This window comes from Cricetulus griseus, chromosome X, assembly GCF_003668045.3.
Source record: "Cricetulus griseus strain 17A/GY chromosome X, alternate assembly CriGri-PICRH-1.0, whole genome shotgun sequence".
Taxonomy (NCBI): Eukaryota; Metazoa; Chordata; class Mammalia; order Rodentia; family Cricetidae; genus Cricetulus; species Cricetulus griseus.
Window position 1 is genome coordinate 120052425 of NC_048604.1, and position 24984 is coordinate 120077408.

A 24984-nucleotide genomic window follows, 5' to 3' on the forward strand; every position below is an offset into this window, starting at 1 on the left:
GTCTAAAATCCATATATGAGTGAGCACATACCGTGTTTGTCTTTTTATGACTGAGTTACCTTGCTCAGATTGGTTTCTTCTAGTTCCATTCACTTGCCTTCGAATTTCAAGATTCCACTGTTTTCCCCCCCACTGAGTAGTACTCCATTGTGTAAATGCACCACATTAGATGACACCAACTAACAATCTAAGCAACAGAGGAGAGGCTACCTTAAATGCCCTCCCCTGATAATGAGATGGATGACTGACTTATATGCCATACTATAGCCTTCATCCAGCAGCTGGGGGAAGTAGCAGACACCCACAGGTAAACACTGAACTGAACTGGAACCCAGTTGCAGCGAGGGAGGAGTGATGAGCAAAGGGGTACAGACCAGGTTGGTGAAACTCACAGAAACAGCTGACCTGAACAAGGGGGAGCTCTTGGTTCCCAGACAGATAGCTGGGAAACCAGCATGGGACTGATCCAGAACCCATGAACTTGGGTGTCAGTAAGGAGACCTCAGAAATCCATGAGGCCTCTTGTAGTAGATCAGTACTTATTCCTAGCATAGGTATGGACTTTGGGAGCCCATTCCACATAGAGGGATACTCCCTGAGCCTAGACACAAGGGGGTGGGCCTAGGCCCTATCCCAAATTATATGACAGACTCTAAAGGCACCCTAAGGAAGGCCTCACCCTCCCTGGGGAGTAGAAAGGGTATGTAATAGATAGGGTTTTATTTGAGGGTGTGGCAGTGGAGGAAGGGAGGGAATGGGAACCGGGATTGACATGTAAAACAATCTTGTTTCTAATTCAAATAAAAAATGGAAAAATATGTATATTACATGACCTACTATATTAAACAATGATCTTCAAGCATAAAACCATCCCTAATGGGGCAAGAGGGCTGAAAAAAGTTTATGGAAAATTCTTTCAAGGCTAACTCATGTGAATTAACTCAATACTTCATGAGTTTAAAACTTAACTTTTTGTCAAGAAGTGGTCTTTAAGTATTGAAGTCACAAAGTCCTTATATTTCACAATAACAATTGTCTTCATTGTAAGTGGAAAATTACCAGCAAATGAAAATTAAGACAATTATAGTGTTGCCCCAGGAGTAGCTCCATGCTAAAACTCATTGACTCTAATTTTCTTCAAAATTTTTGTCTAGCGTTTTTTTTTTTTTATTTATTTAATTTGAATTAAAGGGCAAATGTCTGGAATTGTGCCTTGTTTTTTTTTCATCTTTTAGGCTTTACTAATTGTCCTGTATTAGGTATTACAAAGAGCCCTACTGTCTATGTTTGGCCATTGGTGCTTTATGGCAGTTATCATTATTATTTTATTGAGTCCATGATGCTGCTGATTTTTAGGTGCCATTTTACATACTGTATGAGACATATTATACAATACATATTTCTTGTTTTCTGTAGTAGTGAAAACTGAAATTTTAATTATGGCACAATTTCTCTTATTAGCCATGTGGTGGTGGATGCCTTTAATCCCAGCACTCAGGAGCAGAGACATGAGGATCTCTGTGAGTTTGGAGCCAGCCTGGTCTAAAGAGTGAGTTCTAGGACTGTTAAACAGATAACCCTGTCTCAAAAAAGCCTCCCTTATTACCTGGAATTTCTACTGGCACAGTTTGAAAGGGCTTCTTTAGAATTATGCAGATAGAATTTTTATAATCAGCTGTACATGTGCATATACAAAGTGGGAGGTATGAATGAAATAATTTTATTTATGTATTCTTAAAACATTGATGTCCTTTCCTTTTAATTGTATGTTGGCTCAGATTTATTGGTGTTCTTATATTTTATTCTCATGCCACCTGATGATATAAATGTAAAAAAGGAAAGGAAAATAGAAACATTTTAGTCCATTGCCGCTAGAATTTTCTCTCAATACGTGCTATGCATTCTATAAATTTTGATTTGGTCATACAATGTCCATGCAGAATTTTGTGGTAAGAACTTATATTCCTCCATCAAATGGTTTGCTGCTTGAAACATCGTAGAGTTATAATTTTCTGGTCATATCACAAGAAAAATTTTTTCCCTTATTCATATAACAACAACTACATCATGCATGCTGCCAATCTAGACACAATAATATGATTTGATTCTATTTATTACAGGTTTTATCTCAACTTCAGTGATATTAATATATAAATCATTGCATCTCAAAACTAGTAATATATAGTTATATACATATGTACATATGTATGCTAAACAATGTATTGGAAGTATGCTATTGTTAATACTAGATTTTAAATATCTGAATGGTTGGCCATACAGCTTTTTATGTGGCTTTCCAGTCTAGGCTCAAAAGGATTCTGTCCACAAAAGCATTTGATAAAGGTCTTCCAGATTGTTCAGCTTTGTTTTCCACTGAAGGGCAGGCAGGGAACAATTTGCTGTAATAAAGAACTGGGAATTGACAACAGTGACAGGTTTTAGTTTAAGTCCTTCAGCCAAAATGAATTACAAGAAAACTTCCATCTAACCTGAATCAGGCAAAAGAAACTTATGGCAAAGACAGCAAAGCTGTAACAAAAGTTCTTGTATTAGAAGTTTCTGCTGTGGCTAATTCTGTATCAGCAATTCTATAGCTCCTCCTTATCTTCCTCTTCTACTCCTGTTTTTGTTGTTTTCCATGCTATGTATTTTGGTCATTGTCCAATATTATTGCTTGGTAAATTATATATATTTGGAAATCTACTATTTGAAGGAGTAAATGTGAAGGTGAAGGTGGAACCATATTTATGCCTCAGGTCACTTAAATTTTATACTACCTAATTGAATTATGTTGACTTTGTTTACCATTTTTTGGTATAGGAAACACAAAATATACTATACTATTACTAGACTTATAGTTTATATTCAGATATTAAGAGTGATTCTAGTCTTCACTTTTGAACAAATGCCAAGCACCTTTGATGCATCAGCTGGATGCATCAGCTGGATCAGAGAGTCTGGTCTCATGGAATCTATAATTTAGTAGTCTTAGCTTCCTCATATAATCTGATGATCCCCAAATTTCTCTAACCAAGACTCCTTTGAGTTTCAGAGTTGAGTATCCAACTGTCTACTTATATTTCTACTTGCATAGTCCCTGAAGGTCAGTATTTTCAACACTGAACTTATGAGATTGTATTTATGGCCATAGCCTACAATGTCTCGCAATGGAGAAGAGTAAATGCAATCCATTTCTCTTCTAGACTTCCTATTTCAGAAATGTCACCTTTATCAGCACAGAGATGGAGATGATACCTCCTTTCTCACAAGCCATTCCTTGTCTGTCACTAAGACCTATCCGTTTCACCTCAACATCCCATAGCTCTGTTCATTTTCTTCCATTTTATCCCTTCCCATTGTTCTAGACCCAAATCTCTATCATTTTTTTGGAAACTGATGCAAAAGCTCACATACCAGTCTCTGAAGACAAGTGCAGATTCCCTTCTTTCACCCTGTACCCAGGGAGGACATAGATATGGTTATGCATTCTATTTTTTCTTATTCGTTAACATGTAGGAAAATACATGGTAACTGTAATCTGTCTACATAGATGCCAAATACATAAACAAATTACTCTTGTTTGCCTAAAATGTTAAAGACCAGGATTCAGGATCATTGACATGGCCTAATGTGTGTAAAAGTACTCCAGTGTCATCTGTCTTTCATTGGTGTTCCTCCCAAGCTCTTGCTTTCTGTTTCTTAAACATTCTGGCTTTATGTATGATTCTTACGCAAATCCCTTTCTTTCTTTATACACATGGTCCTCTTGTAGTCTACTCTAGTTTATAAACTCCTACCTCTCCTTTAACTGTAAGGCCAGATATTACATCAAGAACTCTCCATGCTTTCCCTGGATAAGTTCGCTAAAATGTGTATCCTCATGTTTTCTGCTTTTAAAACTTTTCTTGTCTCCAGTTGAAATTATATGATCAACTGGTTACTCCCTGTCTACTTGTTTAAACTGGGAGCTATGTAAGAAGGTGACTGTTTTCTTCCTCACTTGTATCTAACATCATGCTTGACTGACAAGAGACACACTCAACATTTATTGTATGTATTTTAAATTGAGTTGTTTGTCATCTTTGGGAAGCAGTAATAGAAGCTTTTATTTAGAATTCAAGTTGTAAACAGACTGAATCTAAATGTATATGTTTGTAGAGTTAAAACTTTAAAAATTTTTCATGGATAATTGTCATCAAATAACAAAATGCTTTTCACTGACATTTCAGAGACTGGGAGAAAACGACCTGGGTAAAGGAAGTTAAGAGTCAGAGTTTGAAACATTTGATTTTTCACTCTGCCAAGTGTCTGAGGTAGAATTATTTAATTCAGCCAGGGAGTCAACAATATAGTCTATTTCTTTAAATCCGGCTATTTTCCTTTGTAAAATGTATTTTTGCAAAGCATCATTTATGAAATTCTTTTTGCTACACTTATTGAAAAGGAATGTAAAGAGCTATACAATAATTGCACAATAGACATTTTCAAAACAAGATTGATTCTCATTCCCACTTAAAGTCATTCTTTGTTAACTGAGCTATAAAATTCTCTCTAACCAAAAAAAAATTGTAAAATTTATCTTCTATACATTCTACAAGCATAGTATGATTTTATTCATTCAGTGACATGCCTTTGCTTAAAACACTTGGAACTATTAAACATTATGCCATGTTTCAGAGTTGAAAATATTAACTGTCTAACCCTATAAATATGTCAAATTGCTGACTTTTGTCTAAGTCAAGGAAGAATTCACAATTTTTTCTTAACAGGATCCCCACATAATTCTATGTAACAAGTATTTCCATAACATTTTAATTTAAATCATACTCTACCTAATTAAAACCTCGCAATAATTATGGAAAATTGCACTCTTCCCACCCCAATATTCCCAAATGACAAAACTGAGTGTTGTCTGTTATTTTCACATAGTAAATGGTGAGCTTGTCATTTCCTTCACATCTTCAGATTTTAGGTTTCATGATCTTTTACTCTACCTTATCTTAAAGACAGGCAGCATTAATATGTCTAAATTCTCAGGATAATAATCTAGAATAAATCTTCAAAGTTTCCAGTATTTTTAAACTTCTATAAGGGATATCAAACAATGCTTATTAAAAGATAGTGATTATTAAATGCCATTGGGGATATTAGAATATGTTCTTAGTCCTTCTGATGAGTAAAACGATAAGGATTCACCCAAAGAACAAAAGTCAGGAATTATTAATTCATTGAGTCCCTACTGTGTGCCAAGCACAGTCTAGATTTTGGGAAGGAAGGCAAAGATGACCATGACGTAGACCCTGAACCTTAGGACCTCACAATCTTTTGGAGGATATGAACACATGAAAACATAGTTATAAGTCGTCATAGTAAATACAGTCAAAGAAATATGCATAAGGGCTCATGTAGAACACCATCTACATTGATCTGTAGTAGATGAGATGTACCCTGATGGAAGGGAGTACCATCATCCAACTGAACATATTATCATGCTATTTGGGGAGTATATCCTGTATGAAAGTAAAATATCTTGTTTCTATCTACATTTATACGTATAGTACCTAATTGTGGCTGCAACTCAATGCATTAGTCTGTTTCACCAAACTGAACCACCAACCCAGAGGTTCTGGGGACTCTTGAAAATAACTAGGGCTCTCTAGTCACGTGATGATTATCTTTTCATTTCCACTGTTTACCTTATCTTTCGTACCTGAAATGTTCTTAAGAATTTATATATTAAAGAAACCCATTTAATTTCCTTCAATTAAGAAGTTGATCCCAGATTATTTCATTGTTCACCATGATCCTTCACAAGAGAAAATTGTTAAAGATTGCCTCTAGCTAGCTTGTGTTTTAGATCTTGTTTTAGATTTCTCTTTCCTTGAAGAAAAATGTTTTGGCATGCCAGTCAGTGTCACTTGTGTTTAATAACTTCATAATATCACAGCTGTTGATAATGCCATAAATTAAATAGCCGCCCTTTAGCCATTTACCAGGTCTTTTCAACTTGAACTTAAAATATGAATTTTCTGTTTCCTTTTATCTTTCCTAGTTTATGTAAATTGATACTACCTTACAAAATTTTCGTAGGCTTATGTTAGCATTCAATTCATAAAACTTCCAAAAGTCACAAGGAGACCATTTTTCAAAAACCTTTAATGGCTTTCTATTGTTAATAAGGAACAAATTCAATGCCCCTCAGCATAATTTTGCAAACCTTTATGCCTTGGAAAGTGGATTGGCTTGGAATTAATTACAGTGTGCTCTCTGTAAACAACAGTCACACCCGATGATCAGCTAGATATTTCAACAAATTGAAGTCTGTTTTTGAAAGTACTACCTTGTAACATCCTAATTTCTTAGCCCGCAAAACAGAGTTATAAAACAGGATTACAAAACAAAGTTATAAAGTGCTTTGCCTACATGGTGTCTCCTTTGAGAAAATAGAAACTATGAAAAGAAGAACTGTTTTTCACTGATAGAAATCCCCTGCTGTAGTCTTTGATAGATATTTGGGAATATTTATTTCAATGTAATTGAGCATATAAACATTTCTATGTAGCAACAGAAGGGCCAGAATCAGACCCTAAAGGTCTATCATTGGCTCTTCACCTTGAATCTCTATGGTCACTGGAACACTGACTGTTGAAAAGAGCATTCCAAAATGCTATAGAGAGCTTTCTGTGCTGAGTTAGCACCTCTCCCTTCCTCCCTTCCCTCCCCCTCTCTCCGAAACACACACACACACACACACACACACACACACACACACACACACACACACACACACACACACTGAGAGAAAATGAGCTGGCTTTTATAATCTACTGACACCACTGCTTCTATAACTAAAGGAGGCATATTTGAATTGTTGTCAAAGCAATCTTGTGATGTTGACTGTACTTTGTTATACATCTTCTCCTTCCCTGACTACCAGTTTAGTTCATCTGTGATGGTAAAGAGAATGTTCCAATAAGAAGGGGAAACGTCTAACAAGTATAATGAGTCAAGAAAAAATTAGTTTGTTCTAGTTAAGCATTTCATTTTTGAAGTTGGAGTCTGTCTGGCACAACAGCTGGAGCTTAATTCAGAGGGGTACACGGCAGTGTTTCCTTCCTTGAGCAGTATCTTATTAAAATTCTTTCCATCTTTTAAAAGTGTGCTATTTCTTTCCTGTCTTCACTTGTGTTTTTTTTTCACCATATCCTGATAATAGAAAAAAAATGACTGGATGGGTCAGGCCAGTTAATACAGCACTTAGAAATTTAAAAATGAATAGGAACATGGCTTACTGCTAAAATGCAGAGCAAGTGTCACTCAAGGCACTGCAGGCTGAGACAGAATATCTTAGAGAGGAGAGGATACACTGAATTAGGTCATGCAGTATTCCACAAGGCAGAAATATGATTTGAGCCATAGACTTTAGTGGATTGTGTAAGGAAATGACGAGCAAGTCTATCCGCACAAGGAACCACATAGAGTAAAGTTTGGCATTCATGTCCACACAATGTACCACAAACTCTCATCCTGCTCAGTTCTCCTTTCTGCTTCTCTTATATATTGGTGTGCTTTCTCATTACTGCAACATGTTACCCCCCCCAAAAAAAAACCAGCATAAGGAAGGGAAAGCTTCTTTTGGTTCACAGTTTGCCATTGATCTATCATGTTAAGTAAGGCAAGGCAACAGCATGATGAAGCAACTGGTCCTACTGAGCCTACAGTCAGGAAGCAGAGAGAGATGGATGCTAGTGTGCAGCTCACTTTCTTCTTTTTATTCAGTCCAGGACTCCAGCCCATGGTGATCGCGCTGCCCAAGGCTAAGGTAGGCCTTTCCACCTCAGTTAACCTCATAGACATTCTCAGAAGCACATCTCCTTTGTGACTCCAGATTGCATCAATCTGATAGTACTAGTCATTACAATGTATTTAATATGGGATTTCAATTTAGAGGACCAGATTTGTCCTATTCTTTTTTTCCTTTTTAATGCTTTTATTTATTTTTGCTAAAGAACACAGGTTGAACAGTAGAGCTGGTCCTGATGGCTCAGGTGTGGAAGATACGGCCCTGAGGACATGAAAGCAGGAGTACTGGATATGCCCCTTGCTCATCACTTCAAGGGGTGAACTAGCCAGGGCAATGCAGGAGAGCTCACCCCTGGTGGTGAGGACAGGGGAAGAGTTGACAGACTGACCAACTCTGCAAGTCCTCAGGCCCAGAACCAGGGCTATGTGTTGGCTACCCCAACATCTACCCCATCAGTGATTTGCTGGACCTGATCCACACACCCAAAGCTGCAGGATTTCCATAACACAGGGCACCAGCAGGATAACCAAGAGGAGTCCCAGTGAGGGGAAGCAGAAACCAGAGGCCTCAAACCAGACAAATGACTCTTTGCAATGAATACTTGAAGTAAAGATATATGGATAAAAGGGTTTATTCTGTGACTCATTTTTCATTTTTCTCTTAAATTTTAGTTCGTTTTATTTTTTGGGGGGTAGTTGCAAGGGCAGTGGGTGGATATGAAGGGATGGAGAAATGAATGGGATGGAGATGCATGATTTGAAAGACACAAAGGATAAATAAAAAGAAGAAAAAAGGAAAAAAGAAATAAAGACAACAACCCAAATTTATGAAAAGCAGTAGATGATAGAGAGGATCAAGAATTTCTCTTTGGAGGTAACAGAATCTCTATAGAATTGTAACATTGTTGAATATATAATATATATATTAATATAATAAACATATTGATTAATACACTTGCATAGATGATTCACATAAGCAAATTATACTTCAATAAAACAGTTAATATTTTCAAAAAAGAACAGGTTGTTCTGAAGTTGGGTTTTCTACCTCACACACTTGAGTACTGGGATTGTTCCTGGTTCTTGGACTGCATTTCTTTGTCTCTTAATGTTTTCATCATACCTTCAGCTGTAACTTTCAATTTCTCACTTTGCCCTCTGTATCCCCTTTTTATTTGTGTTTCTCTGTTGCTCTAATTTTAATTGCTCATCTTGCTCTGCTCATTTTCATTCTATCCCCACCTTTATTTACTAGTATATAGATGTACCCCATAATGTCATTGTTCCTTTTCTCCCTTCAAATTCTTGGAGTTCTAGAGAGTAGTTTTCAATTTTTATCTGTTAGTTTTTGATCTGTGTCTGTGGGTGTGGTGTGTACTCATGAATACATGTGTGTATGGGTGTTTATGCATGTGCATATAAATGTGTGTGGAAGTTAGAGATTGATGTTGGGTGTTTTCCTCCATTGCTCTCCACCATATATATTGAGACAAGGTGAACACCACGATTTGTGGATTTAGCTGCCATGTTGCTCTGGGGAACCTCTGTCTCAGCCTGCTAAGGGCTGGGATTGTGGGTGGGCCACCATGTTCTGCCAACATTTATGTGAGTGCTGAAAATCTTAATTTCAGCCTCCATGATTGCCTGTAAAGCACTTTACCCACTGAGCTATCTCCCAGACCCCGAGGCTCTTATCATTCTTTTGGCTAGTACTATATTTTCATAGTGGGTACATTCATACTGAGAGTATTCTGCTCTTCAAGCAGAGTTAAGATCTGGGCTAGTACCCTGAGTACATGGGCTAAGGGTTTAGCAACTGAGCTGTACACCTAGTCTAGTTGAAAGAAATGATCTCTCAACCCTACCAAAATGTAGTACATGAGTATTACAAAGCCTGCCAATAAAAGAATCCAGTTGACTTTTAAAAAGTCTAGCCAATGGCGTAATCCTAGATGTGCAGATATCAAAACAGAAACACCAAAAAGGTGAAAAATTCTAGGCAACATGACTGTTTTGAAAATTATTAAGTCTACAGATAAAATATGATAATATTTAAATAAAGCAAAACTTGAGATGATAACAGTTCTGTGTGCACACAAACTTTTCAAGTCATGTTACATGTATGATCTTATTTCATCCCTCAATAACTATGTGAGATAAGTGTTAATAATCACATAGTGCATATGATGAAACTGAGGTCATATGAGAATAAATGCTTTGCCTAAAATCTTATAACTACTAGACACAAATAGGATCCCAACTCTAATATGACTTTATCCTTAACCATTCTACCTTAGTGATCTTGCATAGCTGTGGTCTGATTTTTCTGTTTATTCATAAACTTTGAAGGAAAAGATGAAGGTTAAACAAACAGGGTTTGGAAATAATTCATCTGAATCTTTCTGTCACTGGACATATAGATATGCAAACTTTGGAATGTCTCAAGATGTTGTCTGAGTCTTCTATACTTAACTAAATTTTGATTATCCTGATAAACCCCACATTTCTTACATCCTTGTTAGTTTGCTTGTTTGTGTATTTATTTTGCATGTATTTTCAAACTATTTACTTAGCATCTATTGGGTGCCAGACTATTGAAACCATGAATAAATAAAATACCCTAATATATTTTAATCTATGATGCTCATAATCACATACAGAAATGGAACATAAACAAGTAAAAGAGGAAATATTTGAAAATAGTTTATTGTTAAGAGAAAAATAAAAACATGAAAGTACTGAAAAGGTACTCCAATTTTATTTTATTTTGAGACGGGGTTTCTCTGTGTAGCTTTGGAGCCTGTCCTGGCACTCACTCTGTAGACCAGGCTGGCCTTGAACTCACAAAGATCTGCCAGCCTCTGGCTCCCGAGTGCCATGATTAAAGGCATGCACCACCACCACCTCAGCCAATACTGTAGTTTTAAAGAGGATTATCGGGGAAATATAATTGAGAATGTAATAGCTGAAGTGTTCATAGTAGAAATGAGGGACAATCATTGTGACATTGGAGACAATAAGAACAACTGGCATTTTTATTACTATTTTGGTATAGCTGCAATCTCATATCCAAGAATAAACTTAAGGAAGGAATTATTTATTTTGGCCTACAATTTCAGATGGTTCAGTTCATGACTGCTTGGTTCCCTGTGCTTGAGTAGAACATTATGGGGGCTGGAGAATATAGTAAAGGATAGTTAGTTGATCATATCATGGCAGAGAGCTACACAAAATAACTATTGTTTAAATACCCTCAAGTACCAACCCATAGTAACCCATTCTTTTTGGTAGGTTCCATCTCCTGAGGTTGCCAGTACTTCCTCAAATACCACCATCAGCTTGGGGTCATTAGTCCAAAACATGAGACCACAGAAGTAATTTAAGATTTAAAAGATTGTAGTTCAAGGTGACATGATAAGCCATTGGATATTTTTGAGCACAGATATAATAGAACATGATACATTGTAAAAAGATGACATTGGCTTCTCTGTTAGGAATATATTGCAGGGGCTTAAGGATTAAAGTAATGGTTTAGGGACTAGATGTCTTCATTGGTCTCCTACTGTTGCTCTAACGAATAAGCACAAAATTAGTGACTTAAAACAACAAAAATGGCTGGGTGATGGTGATGTTCACCTTTAGTTCCAACACTTGGGAAGCAGAGACAGGTGACTCTCTTTGAGTTCAAGGCTAGCCTGGTCCACTGTATGAGTTCCAGGACAGCCTCCAAAGCTACAGAGAGACTCTGTCTTGAAAAAAACATCAGCAATGCATTATAGGTTATAGGTTAGTATTCAGTTTCGGATATCACTGGAAAAATTAATCTTAATTTAAGAGTGTGTTTCTTTGGGGGAGCTGTGAGGAAGAATTCAATTCTTATTCCCTCAGGTTGTTACATGAATACATTTTTATGGTTTTAGAAATAAGATCCTTTCAAACTGAGGGCTACTCTTAATTTCCAAATGCCACTGTTCTATCCTTACATGTAGCATCCTATATCTTAGAATGAGTGAAAATGGATTGAATCTTAGACATGCTGACCCTTTTCCCTTTGCTACAGTTTTCTTTGACTCATCTGAAAAATGCCACATTTTTACACATCTAAGAGGTCGAAATATGGGTATGATCATGAATACCACAATGGCATTTAGATGTGAGTGAAGGTGTGGAGATGATGAAAAGTAGTAGGCAGATAGATTCTGTTTACAATGGGGTTTGTCCATTTTGCAACATTTACTAATGAATGAAATACCAGTCTCTTGAATCACTGATGTTCTTGATCTTCAGGATGATTTTTAAAATATGCAGATCTGGGAGTACTATAAATAAATAAGTAAATAAATAAACAAATAAATAAATTTCCTGTTTAAAGAAACAAAAATATCATCAAGGATTATTCCAAGCCTTATTTTTTGTTGTTCTGAGTAATGAGAATTATTGAATTGCTACTAATTGAAATGAGGAAGATAACATGAAGTTCCATGTACCTATTTGTCAGTATAGGATACATAATGCTTTACTAAAGAAAAAGTCTTAAAAATCTCAAAGTTTTTCATATAGAATGTGACTGATAAGTTTTTTTATTTGGTCTTTGCCTCAAGGTCAAGTTCTAAGGCCTGGAGGTTCAAAGGTTTTCTCAGTTCTATATTTCATACCTGAGAGTGAGCACCAAATGTGTCTTGCAATTTTCTGAGTTTCTAAAATGATTAACCCCTTCTATTTCCTCCTGCTCGTAATTCAAAGCTGTTTTTAGAGATCATATATTTCTTGAGTAATATCATGAAATATAAATATTAGTAACAGAGACAAACATTCCAGTAACATCTGGTTTTCATAATTTTAAACCATAAATACAGACACTCATTGTATTAGTTACTTCTCTATTTCTGTGAAAAAAAAAACCATGGCCAAGGCAACTTTTATAAAAGAAAATTTTGAATTGGGCTCACAGTTTTTGAAATTTAGAGTCTGTGATTCTGGAGCAAAGTCATGATAGCAGGAATAGTTGGGAGTTCACATCTTGATCTGCAAGCCTATGATAGAGAAAACCCACATGAGAATGGCATGAATCCTTGGAAAACTCAAAGTCTGCCCTCAGTTAATTAATTAAGTTACATCTCCTAATCCTTTTCAAACAGTTCCACCAATTGGGAACCAAATATTCAAGTATTTGAGCCTATTGGGTGCATGTTCCTTCAAACCACCACATTCCACACTCTTAACCCCATAGTCTCTGGGCCATATTGTAAGGTAAAATGGAGTTAGTTCAACACTGCTTAAAGGTTCAAAGTCTTTTCTGAGACTTAAGGTGAGCTTTCAATTGTAACCCCTCTTAAAATCAAAAGAAAATTATATATTTCCAATGTACAGTACTACAGAATATATATAACCATTCCAAAAGGGAAGAATCATAGAACAGCAAGGAAATACTTGACCACATCAAGATGAAAACCCAGCAAGGCAAACTCAAAATCATGTAGTTCAATGTCTGTTATCAAAGGGCTTTGATGACTCTTCCTTTACCCCTTTCTGCATGCAATACACCTCTCTCTCTCTCTCTCTCTCTCTCTCTCTCTCTCTCTCTCTCTCTGGATGGTTCTTTCAATCATCACACAATATCAGCACTTTATCCTATAGAATACCACCTTTTCATATTATGATATCATTTTTCTCCATCAACACCAGGCCCTGAAGTGAATGCCCTATTTTCTATTTAAGCAACAAGAACTCACTGCATTAACTTCTCAAAATGTTAAATAGGCTAGGTCATACAGCAACATGACTAAAAGTTTCAATCCCTACACAACCCATTCATGTGTTTATTCTGTAGCCTATGATGATAAGACACTTGCCTACTATCTGGATTATTTTCAGTCTTGTGGGAGAAATAGGTGATGAAAAACCACATGCTAAGTTGTAAGACTTTGTCTAGAAATAACAAATAACATTGATATTCACTCTTCTTTTGCCTAAAGTCAGCTTACTTGGTGCCATTGGCATGGGGAAATATATGTTTCCTAAAACTGGTGATTAAATATTTGCAAACAATAAATAGTCTAATGCAGGAGATTAGATGAAAAGACTGATTTAGGATTAGTTAATTTGAAATATTTTTAAAACATCTAAATGAAGCCATAGGCAAGTATTTGTATTTCACAATCAGGAGTTCAGGAGAAATAAAAATATTAGGTAGGAATCTAGAGCATGTAAGAGGTCTTTAGGAAATAGTGATAAAAAGGAGAGATGTTATTTAAAAGTAGAATATAACAGATGAAAATAAACAGAAGGATATATCAATGAATTGGAACTGAAACTTGGGGGGTGTGATAGCCTGAAAGCCAAGACATATTATTTTGATGATGATGAGGTGATGATCTTTGCCCTGCTGTATACAAGTCAAGTAAGACAGACTGGCAATTTAGCATTGCCTTCATTAGAGGTATATTCAGAACAATTTTTGTAGGTCAGTAGGTATAAAAACCTAAGAGCAATGTGCTTTAAGGGAGAAATAAATATGCTGTTAATGATAGTTAAAACAGGATAATAGATGGAGAGGATATAGAGTCATGTTAAAACTTTTAAGCAATACATGAGTAGGCAGATTTAGAGGGAGTGATTATATGTCCTAGGAAAGGGGAAAATTCAGTAATATCTTTGAGGATCTGAAACAAGGTGAAGAAGTGGAATCCATTTTATGAATTGAAGTTTGGTTTTAGCTGTAGCCATGAATAACTACATTCTTAGCAGTAGTAGAGAATATGGAGCAATATTGAGTGCATTTTATATGTGTTAACAGGCAGGTAAATGAATTGGTGGCAATTCATTGACATTCTCTATTGATTTTTTCTATTTAATCATTGAAACAAAAATCAAGGTCAGCAAGGACCAAAGAGAAGAAAGTGTTGTAGATTGAAAGCAGATAATGTCTTATAGAACACTTACGAAGGTGCCATGTAGCATTAAGGACACCGCTGATGTCAGAAATCATAAATTTAATGACTACTCAGCAAGGATGTATATTTTATTCCATCCAGACTCAGATATAGAAGGTAAGCCATGAGCTAAGTATGGTTGCAGTTTTAACATAAGAGAATTAAGATTTTAGATGAGAGAAAGGGAACTTGCATTGATATGAATGCCAATGCCACTTTCAGAATTTGATAACAAGGGTAGCAGTAAGACTCAGGGGTCAGAAATGGAGACAAAAATGACAGATTCACTGAATTGTAAATTTCATTAGGAGTGAAGTATTGTAGGGCTCAAATTATGCAAGGAAGTGAACTATCAAGTTAGAGACAATGCTTGGAGAACAGGGTATATGAAATTAAAATTATGAAAGAGCTATAGTTATATATAATAATAGCATGTATGCATCATCATAATTATTCTATCATTTATCAGCAAAGTCAATGTCATTTCTTGTCTTCTGTAAGACAAAAATCTATCTTGGTAGCAACAGGGACCCATGGAAAGCCATGGCTTGGCACTTATGCGTGACCTTAAATTTTCTGGGCCTATGTTTGCCTCATCACTGAAACTGATAATATGCCTCTTCAACTAGATTAATGTAGGAAATGGAAATGATGTCTGACACACACACACACTATTTATGAATGTGTATTATTTTTGTTGTTATTGTTATTGTAAATAAAATAGGCTCCTGGCATTTATTACTTGTAACTCATTCCCAAGAATTTTTGGGGGTCAGCAGAGGAGAGACTTATCAAGATCCAGAAACCCTGTGAAGTATCTAAGACACTGATTTTCTTCAATCCACTTGTTGTGTGTGACTATCCCCTGAGCCAAGCATCTTGGTGAGTTCAGCTGTTACACCAGCTTAGAAAGAAATCATCCTGGCTGGGCTTCTTGACTGCTTACATTCTCTATGGTGGGGTGGGATGGGTCATGAGAGTGAACTTTGGCAGAATCATAGGTTGGTTTGTCATTAGGACCTTAGGAGAAGGAATAGACCTGTGTTTATAGCTCGGCAAAAGAAGAAACTTTAGCTATATCACCACTATATTTGTGACTTTAAACTGAAATCAGAATAAGCTAAATAGTTCAATATTACTATGTTGTAGAAGAACTGATCAAGCACAAACTATTGACATTGGGATATGTCTAACCCAGCCTTGGACAAAAATTGTCCCCTCTCCAAATTAGGTAGTTTGATATATTCCTTACTGATTAATCTATTCTATTTTGTGGTGCTAGGGACTGAACCCAGTACTTCTTGTATGGTAGTTAAGCACTCTACCCACCTAACCATATTTCCAGACTTCTTTTAAAATTATATATATATATATATATATATATATATAATATATATATATAATTTCCCCATTTTCCCTTCCCTTTCCTACCTCCAAACTCTCTCATGTGCTGCCCTCCATGCTCTTTAAAATGCTTAGCCTCTTTTAAAAAATATTTTTAAGTGGGGTCTCAGTTGTGTATGCTGGCCTTGAACTCTTTCTCTATCTCAGGCAGACTTTGAACTCCTTATCTTCCTGCCTTTGCCCCACAAGTATCCCGGATTAGAGGTCTGCATCACCAGGCTTTATTATCCTACTGTTATGCTTAAGAGGTACTAATGGTGAATCTGGAGGGCCAGGGAGATATAAAGGTAAACTGTACCAGGGCCAACTACAGTTATCTTTGAGAGGCACTGCAGACAGGGCACAAGTGTCCTGTCTAACTCTTCTGTTCCAGGGTTTCTTTACCATGACAAACTGGAGAACTCTATTGCAGATTCATCCCAAAAATCTACAGGATGACGGGAGGAAACAGTGGTAGCACTACTATCTAAAGCTAAGAGAAAGGTGCTTAAATGATGGGGGAAGTGCTTCTGTGTATGTGTTTCTTACTGGATGATAAATAAAGTACTGTTTGGCCAATGAGGCAGCAAGTTAGGCAGGACTAGGAGTCGAGGAGGATTCTGGGAAATGTAGTAGGGAACTGGTGATCCAGGCAGGAAGTGACATAGCAAGGAGACTCATATTTAAACAAGGAGAAACAGGAAGTGGTCCTTTTTCCCCCTTGGCCTCCTCCCGAGGCATCATGTGATCCAGTGGCAAGAGACAGCACCAGCAGAAGGCATTCTCTATAAGATAAGTCTTATAAAATATATAGATTTATGATAAATAAGACTGATTTAATGGATGAGAATCCTAGTCATTGGCCAAGCAGCATTTGTACCTAATATAAGTCTGTGTATTATTTTGTCCATCCACGCAGCAGGCAGAACTCAGGCGACTGGCAGAGACCGCCCACGTGGTAGTAGGGCTCGGGCGGTCTTGGCAGAAAGATTTATTGTAACATTTAAACACCACACCAACAAACCTCTTGCTTTCCTTGCAATATTCTCATGTATGAGTGCACAATGTAGACCACAACTTCACTCTTCTGCACAAATTACTTCAAGCATTTAGTATTGAACTTCTGGAGCACTCAAATGGACTGTCCCCAGAGCATCGTGAGTTTTAAGGCTTTATTACACACCATGTAATGGTAATTTTCACTTATAGGGCATTGGTTTGAAGCAGTGAATTGACTAGATAGAAAGGGCATTCTTTTTCTAAACGAGGGAGAGAGAAGGTGATGACTTTGAACATACTGATTCTCTGAGATGATAGGAAGCCATCAGTGAAGGGATATAGACAGGCTAGAACTTCTAAGAGAATGTATCTGTACAGATTATGGTGACTCCATTGTATTATTATTTGCTTCACTTTTGTGACTCAGCTTGTCCATATATTAAAAGACAATGTCTAAAGACTTGTTCTGCTTAAATAGGCTCAAATTCCATATCTCTTTCAGGGGTGTGGAAAGTCAAGTATAGATCTGGTGGTCTATGGCTTATTATACCTGGAAGAAGCCCTTTAAGGTTCCACTCTTCCATCAGGCATGTCTCCAAATATTTTCCTGAAAAGTTACATCTTCTCAGATCATATACTTTGTTTTATTTATTAGGGACCAGGCTGCAATTCTTTCACATCACCAAGAAAAGATATTCTCAATATATAAGTGCTTGAATGTTCCTTACTGGAAACCCACAATTTTGCCTCTCCCCTTGCTTTCCTGCTACCTGGTAATCTTGAGAAAGATGAAATCCATTGAAAAGATTATAGTGAACTGGAAGCTGGGTGATCAAAACACTTTCCCATTGTGATGCCATGCTTAGCCAATCCTTTGCCTTAAGGGTTATTAGTAGAAATTATGCAAATCACATTTTACAGAAGTTTTAGGAATACACATGGGGTTCACTTATTCCTTCTACCATGGAGACTGGTAACAATGTCCAGCACTCATATTCTATTTGCCTGAATCCCAGAGAGAGGGTGATGGCAAAAAAGGGTGATGTCTTTCTTTCTTGAAGCTGAATTTCTAGATTTGTCCCTAGTGAGATAAGGCTACTTAGCCTTACAAATGGCTATTGTGGTATACCCTAGTTTACTTTGATTTAAAGAGAAGTTCTGTATATTTCTATTGAGTATGCCTCTGCTTCTTTAATAGTAATATAGGGTGGGACAATTACATAGAATATTATGCACTCTATGTAATATTAGCTTCTTTCCCTCTCTCCCTTACCAATGTTATTTTTATTCCTTGTTGCTGTCTTTCTTCATTTATCATGCCATGGGTGTTAAGACACCTTTTTTTTTTCCTATGGGGAAGGAGTTATCTATCCCTCCTGGTCCAAAGGTCAGCATTATCAACTGCCATCCTTCTCATTATAAGTATCAGGCCATTTTAACAACACACATTATTTAATGAATGATGTTCTTAGCTCTACTGCATAGTAAAAAAAAAAAAAAAAGCAAGCTCAGTGTATATTCAGCCTATGCCTGTAGAAACAACCAGTGATTTAGTGCATCAAAATAAAAAGGTATTGTGCCATGATTCATGTGTCTAACACACTGGCATTATTTCATGTCTGTGGTAACTGTGAAGGAAATGTTGCTTGTAGTCACAGACGTAGCATCAGCACTAGACCTAAGAATTATTCTGTGAATGGGGACAAAAACAGTATATGTTAGAATCTACTCAGCTGGAAGAGGGATTGTATGAAATGCAAGTGACTTAAATATTCTATAATATCCTGTGCTTTTCTTCCCAGGGAGAATTTATTTTGTCCAATCTTTATTAAAACAATTACTTCCTTATAATTCCACTCTTTGATGTTAATTTTCTTAAACATCTAAGTTTTTGATGGCTGTATTTCCACAGATAATACTGAGATTTTTATAGAATAAGGCATATATGTAATTAGCTAGAGGTTACATATGAGACCATATGAAGCAGTATGGTCCAGCCACAGAAAATTAAAATGTAGTGCATCATCCAATCACTTTTCACAAAGTTTTTGAATCTCTTTCTCTGAGACACAAATAGCAATGCCTTGGGAAGCTGATGGTCTTTTAGAAAGTTATACTCTTTCTTCCTATTTCTGATAATACCTTGATAAATAGATATCTATGCATATGTCCTATTGGGTACATAATCAAGTGCTTCTCTGGACTGTATACTAGGAAGCTGAATTCCTGGACTGCAGGGTCAGTGCCTTACACAATTTCTCGAAGATTTTCTCTTCTGATCCTTTCCCAAGAATCTCTGCTAGTTCACATACTCACAGCATAGTATGAGATAATCCATTTACTCATCCCCTTTCTCTGTACTGGTAATTGCCACACTTTTTAATTATGGTTATCCTGATGAGTCAAAGATGCTCTCTTATTGTAATTTTAATTTCCATTTCTCTGATTACTGGTAAGATTGAGAATCTTTTCATATGTTTATTGGCCATTTGTGTTTCTTCTGGATTCATTATATGCCTAAATATTCTCTGCTGATTTTTCCCTGCACACAGAAAAAAAAACATACTCAAAAGCATTTATGCATAAAAAGAAGCTGGAAGGAGAGGGAAAATCATCTTCAGCATTGTTTACTAGAGCAATTCTCCTTAATGTACCTGAGAAGGATGACTTAGTTGTGATTTCATTTTTGAAAGAGAATGTGGTTTTCACTTCTTTGTTCTATACATACTTGATCTAGTTGCAAAGCACCTTCAAAACTGAAAAAAATTTGAGGTAGCTTCCTCAGGAGGAGAATTAGCATGCTTCCAGTGAATATCACAGTGGTTGAATCTTGACTTTGGAATCAATAGAAGCCTGTTTCCAGTGCTTACCAGAGAGATCTTGGAAAAACCACTGTGTAATTCTTGGCCTTTATGATATTTTCCTATGTGTCTTAGTCTTTCCAACATGAGTTCCCTTTTCTGTCACTGTCCTCGTCATCATTCTTGGTGACTTCCCCATCTATTTAGTAACAGTTCTAAAATGGCTTCACAGTCTTGTCACTCTGATCTGTTCCCTGCTATTTCTTTTTTTTTCTCCAAATCCTTCATTTAATGTCAGGTAGTATTTCAACTCAGACACGCAGTATTCATACCACAGAGAAAAGGGCTCTGAGGGTACCTGAGTCATGCATGATGCAGTAAATAAAATCTTGGCCCAACCCAGAGAAATCAGTTACTCTCCGAGAAGAAGGATGGTGTGCTCTTTTCTCTCCCCACTTCTTCCTAGACTTAAATCCACGGAAGAAAAATTTCAACCAGTGGAACTAATGATGATGAGGCCCTTGAGGGTAGATCTGGTTGTATATTTATAAAATATGTTGAAGAGAAAATAGCCCAGGCCTCCCTGCAGCAGCCAAGTATTGGCTGGTCCAGTGGCCTGACTGCTATAGGTAGAGGAAAAGGTGATTGCTGGGTATTGGTGTAGGTTTAATGATGGAGCAGCATAAGATCATCCCTGTGAACAAGCACATAAACAGCTACGCCCCCTTAGCCTGTGGTGCTGCAAGGAAGCTGTGCACAAAGTGTCCAGTGAGACCAATTAGAGAGTAATGCAGTGAACTGAGTCATTCATTTTGGGCCAGTGTTCACACAGACTAGGAAAAACAAGAAATGTCACCTCTTAGACACTCTACCCTACCCCATTACCTGTAACAAATGTCTCATTTCAAACCACAGACCTTACCTTCTGTTCCCCATTAGTATCACATGGAATTAATGAGCTAGCCTCAGAACTTTAAACTCCTCCCTGCTAGCCAAAACAATCTGATTTTTTTCAGTTTTCATCTCTTACCTTCCTTTTCACCCCAGTAGCCCTGTCTGTTAATAGGCCTTAGCTTCTTTTTATTGTCCTATTTACTAGTCTGGATCCTTGGTCAACAATGCATTTTTTCTCCAGACCTACACTGGTCCTTCCACTGCCTGCAATCAGTTGGTCCTTAGTCCTGTCAGTACTCTCTGGTTCCTTCTTCACCAGGATGCCATCCCCCCTCTACTCCTCAGGCAGGGTAAGGCCCTCAAAAGGGGCTCCCCAAAGTCTACCACATCATCCTGGGCCAGGCCTAGGCCCTACCCATGTGTCCAGGTCAAGAGAACATCCCTTCACAAGGGATGGGCTCTCAAAATCCCTTCTTTTTTTAAGACCTTACATATTTAATACAGTGTGTTACCCCTATACAAATGGAAAAAATTAAGTTCAACATTTCTAGACCAATATGGCTGTTAATTTTTGTACAATGCCAACTCAACATGGTAAACTGGGATACTTTTTTCCAAAGTTGACAGCACAGCTAAAGTTTCCAAAAATTCAAATTATATATATATATATATATATATATATATATATATATATATATATATATTATGATTGGTAACAGTAGCAAAATTATAGTTATGAAGTAGCAATGAAAATAATTTCATGGTTAGAGGTCACCATAACATGAGGAACTGTATTAAAAGGTTGCAGCATTAGGAAGATTGAGAACCACTGATCTCGAGTCACCTAAGAGAGAAGTGTCAGTTAAGTGATTACCCAGATCATATTGGCTTGCAGACTTGTCTGTGGGGGATTGCCTTGCTATTAAATGATTCAGGAACACCAAGTGGCCAGTGTCATTCACTAGGCGGGTAACTCTAAAGTATGTAAGAAAGATAGTTAATTATTGTCACAGCAATCCAGCAAGCAAAGTTACTATGTGATTTTTGCTTCAAGTTCCTGACTTGAGTTTGTGCCTTGACTTACCTTAATGATGAGTTGTGTCCTGGAAGTTCAAGCCAAGTTAATCCTTTCCTCCCCTAGATGCTTTTATATGGCACCTAATGTGACACTAGGACAGTGTAGAACTTGTTAAAAATACATATTTTGGGGCTTTTCTCTGAGCCTACTCTGGAGTTAGAACCTAGTAATCTATATTCAACCTACTCTTGATTTACTGTACAAGATATCCCTGGCCTAAGCTAAACCTTTGATAGTCCTGTGATTTACCTTTCAGTTGAATATAATTCTCTTCAGATTCTCAAAGTTGATACAATATCCCTAGTATCACCAGTCTGATCATGAAACTAGGGAATTTGCTTTTCCAGATTTCCCACCTATTAATTCTCATGCAAGAGTATCTGTGGTCTTTGGAAAACATTAAGGAAAAGTCCCATCTTGTTCTTCTAACGTTACCAACTTCAAGCCATCCCTCTTCACTTTGAATATCCATGGGCTTTCCTTTCACTGATCTCATAGAGTTGAAAGCCTCTCCTGCCTCCTCCAATAATTTATTTAATTGCTTTCTGGTTACCTACTGCTTTGTGAATTTTCCTTTATTCTTAAAAAATGTTTCCATGATATTTCTATATTCTGAGTCCATCTTATAGTTTTTACTCCCTAACAAAGCCTTCGCAACAGGTAAATAACCATCCCATTTACATTTGATCCTCCAATCATCAAATCACTGCAATTATTCACTTGCTATTTCTCAGGCAGGCCATAACGTATGAGCTTTCTCATCTCATTTTTGTGGCAAATTACCAGTGTGAACACTTGAAATGGGGAAGGAGTTCTTTGGGCTCATGATTTCTGAGATTTCAATTTATCATAGCAGGGAGGACATGGCCCCTGACAGAAAAATAGAGAGGATGAGTAAAGACCACGTATAACCTTCAAAAGCCCTTCCCCAAACATCCACTTCCCCAAGCCAGACTACCCTCTCCTAAAATTTCTACCTTGTCCCCAAATAGTGACACCAAGTAGAAAACATACCTTCCATGTACAGACCAACCAGTGTGGGGCATTTCAGATTCAGACTACTAGAATCTGGATTACTATTCTAATGACAACTCTAAAAAAACATTAAAAATCCAGCCATATACTCCTGTGGTCTGTCTCCACTTCGGGAGCTACTGCAGAGAACCGAGAAGTCATCCACTGCTCTCACGTGATGGATCCTTCCCAACTGTTGCCTAGTATCCCAGGAAGCTTGACTGTGTTCACACATTAACTGTTTCCCTCCCCTATCCAGCTTTTCTGTGATGCCTATTATGTAGCCTAAGTCCTGCCTTTCTTTTGTCATCTAGCATAGCCTTGTGAATAGACCTTCACCTGCCTTCAGGAATCTTTATGGGTAGGCAGCTTACTTTGACTGGTGGGGCTGAAGGCTCTCTTTCTTCAGACACCCCACCATACAGTATGGAGTGTTAAATCTCTCACCCTCGAGGAAATTCATCTCAGCACTTTCTTTGGAACTTACCTCTTTCCAATCCCTCAACAAACACCACAAAAACTGTAAGGAGACTCCTGAGATCAAATATCCTTTGTAGTTTATCTTCTTTTCTCACACTCTGAAGTTTAATCCTGACACCACTATCTCTTAATGGCACTCCCTCTTTGCTTGGTTTTTCCTTTTGTCACTTGGATTTCTCCCTTTTGTTTTCCAGTCAGGACTTTAGTTTTCAGAATTGTGCAAGTGAACAGTGTGATTTCCTTGCTTTTCTTTCTCTATGCATGCCTATTTGTGCTCTTAGTGTTTACATATTTGTTGAGAACAATTCATATGTTATAAATACGATCCATCATTGAAATATGAAATTCAGTAAGTTTTTTTTGTTTGTTTTTTTCGAGACAGGGTTTCTCTGTGGTTTTGGAGGCTGTCCTGGAACTAGCTCTTGTAGAACAGGCTGTCCTCGAACTCACAGAGATCCTCCTACCTCTGCCTCCTGAGTGCTGGGATTAAAGGCGTGCACCACCAACGCCCGGCTCAGCAAGCTTTTATGTATGCACAGAGTTGTGCAATTACTAACAGTCTGCTTTCAGAACACTTTCATTTTACAATTTCTTCTCAAAGAAGCCACCCTATACTCATTAATAGTCACTTTCCATTTCTTTCCCTGAAGCTTTTATACTCACAACTCTAATTTTTGTCTCTATGTACTAGTTTATTGGGGCCATTGTACACGACTAGAATAACTCAATATTGTGGTGTTTTCTGTCTAACTTCTTTCATATAGCACAATTCTTTCAAGGTATATCCATGTTGCAGCACATGTCAGGATTTTTCCTTCTTTTTATGACTGAATAACATTTAATTGCCTCTATATAGTATGTTTTATCTTTTCCTCGGGTGATGGAATTATGAGTTGTTTTCACCATTTCAATATTATGTATGATGTTACTATATACACCCAGGAGTTGATTTACTAATAATTCACTAACTTTTAAAGAAGCTGAAAAGCAATTTTCAAAATTTTATACATCAGTGGTATCTCATCATTCTGCTTCTCCTACACCCTTAATAACAGCTGTTAGCCTTTGTCTTTTTTGTTATAGCCTCTCTAGTGAATGGGAAATGGTACATAATCTTTATTCATATTTCCTTACCAGATAATTATACTGATCATTTTTTCACAAGCATTTGTAAATTTTCTTAGAAAAAATGTCTATGCTCATACTTTTCTCATTTATAATTAAGGTTTTATTGTTGAGTTACAGGAGCTCTTTTTGTATTGTAGATACTGCTCACTTATCGGAAAAATCATTTCTATAAACTATTCCCTCCTATGGGTGCCCTTTTACTTTGGTGATGGTGTCTTTTGAGCATAGGTATTTTGAACTTTGTTATCTAATTTTATCTAACATAATTTGTTATCTAATTTTATCTAATTGAGGTGGTGATATATTGTTTATGATGTAATAAAGCCACTGACTATCAGAACATAAAGCTAGTCACACTAGTTAGCCATAGAGGCCAGGCAGTGGTGGTATACATTTTTAATCCCAGGACTCAGGAGACAGATGCAGATGGATCTCTGTGAGAACAAGGCCATCTTGACCTACATAGAGTGAA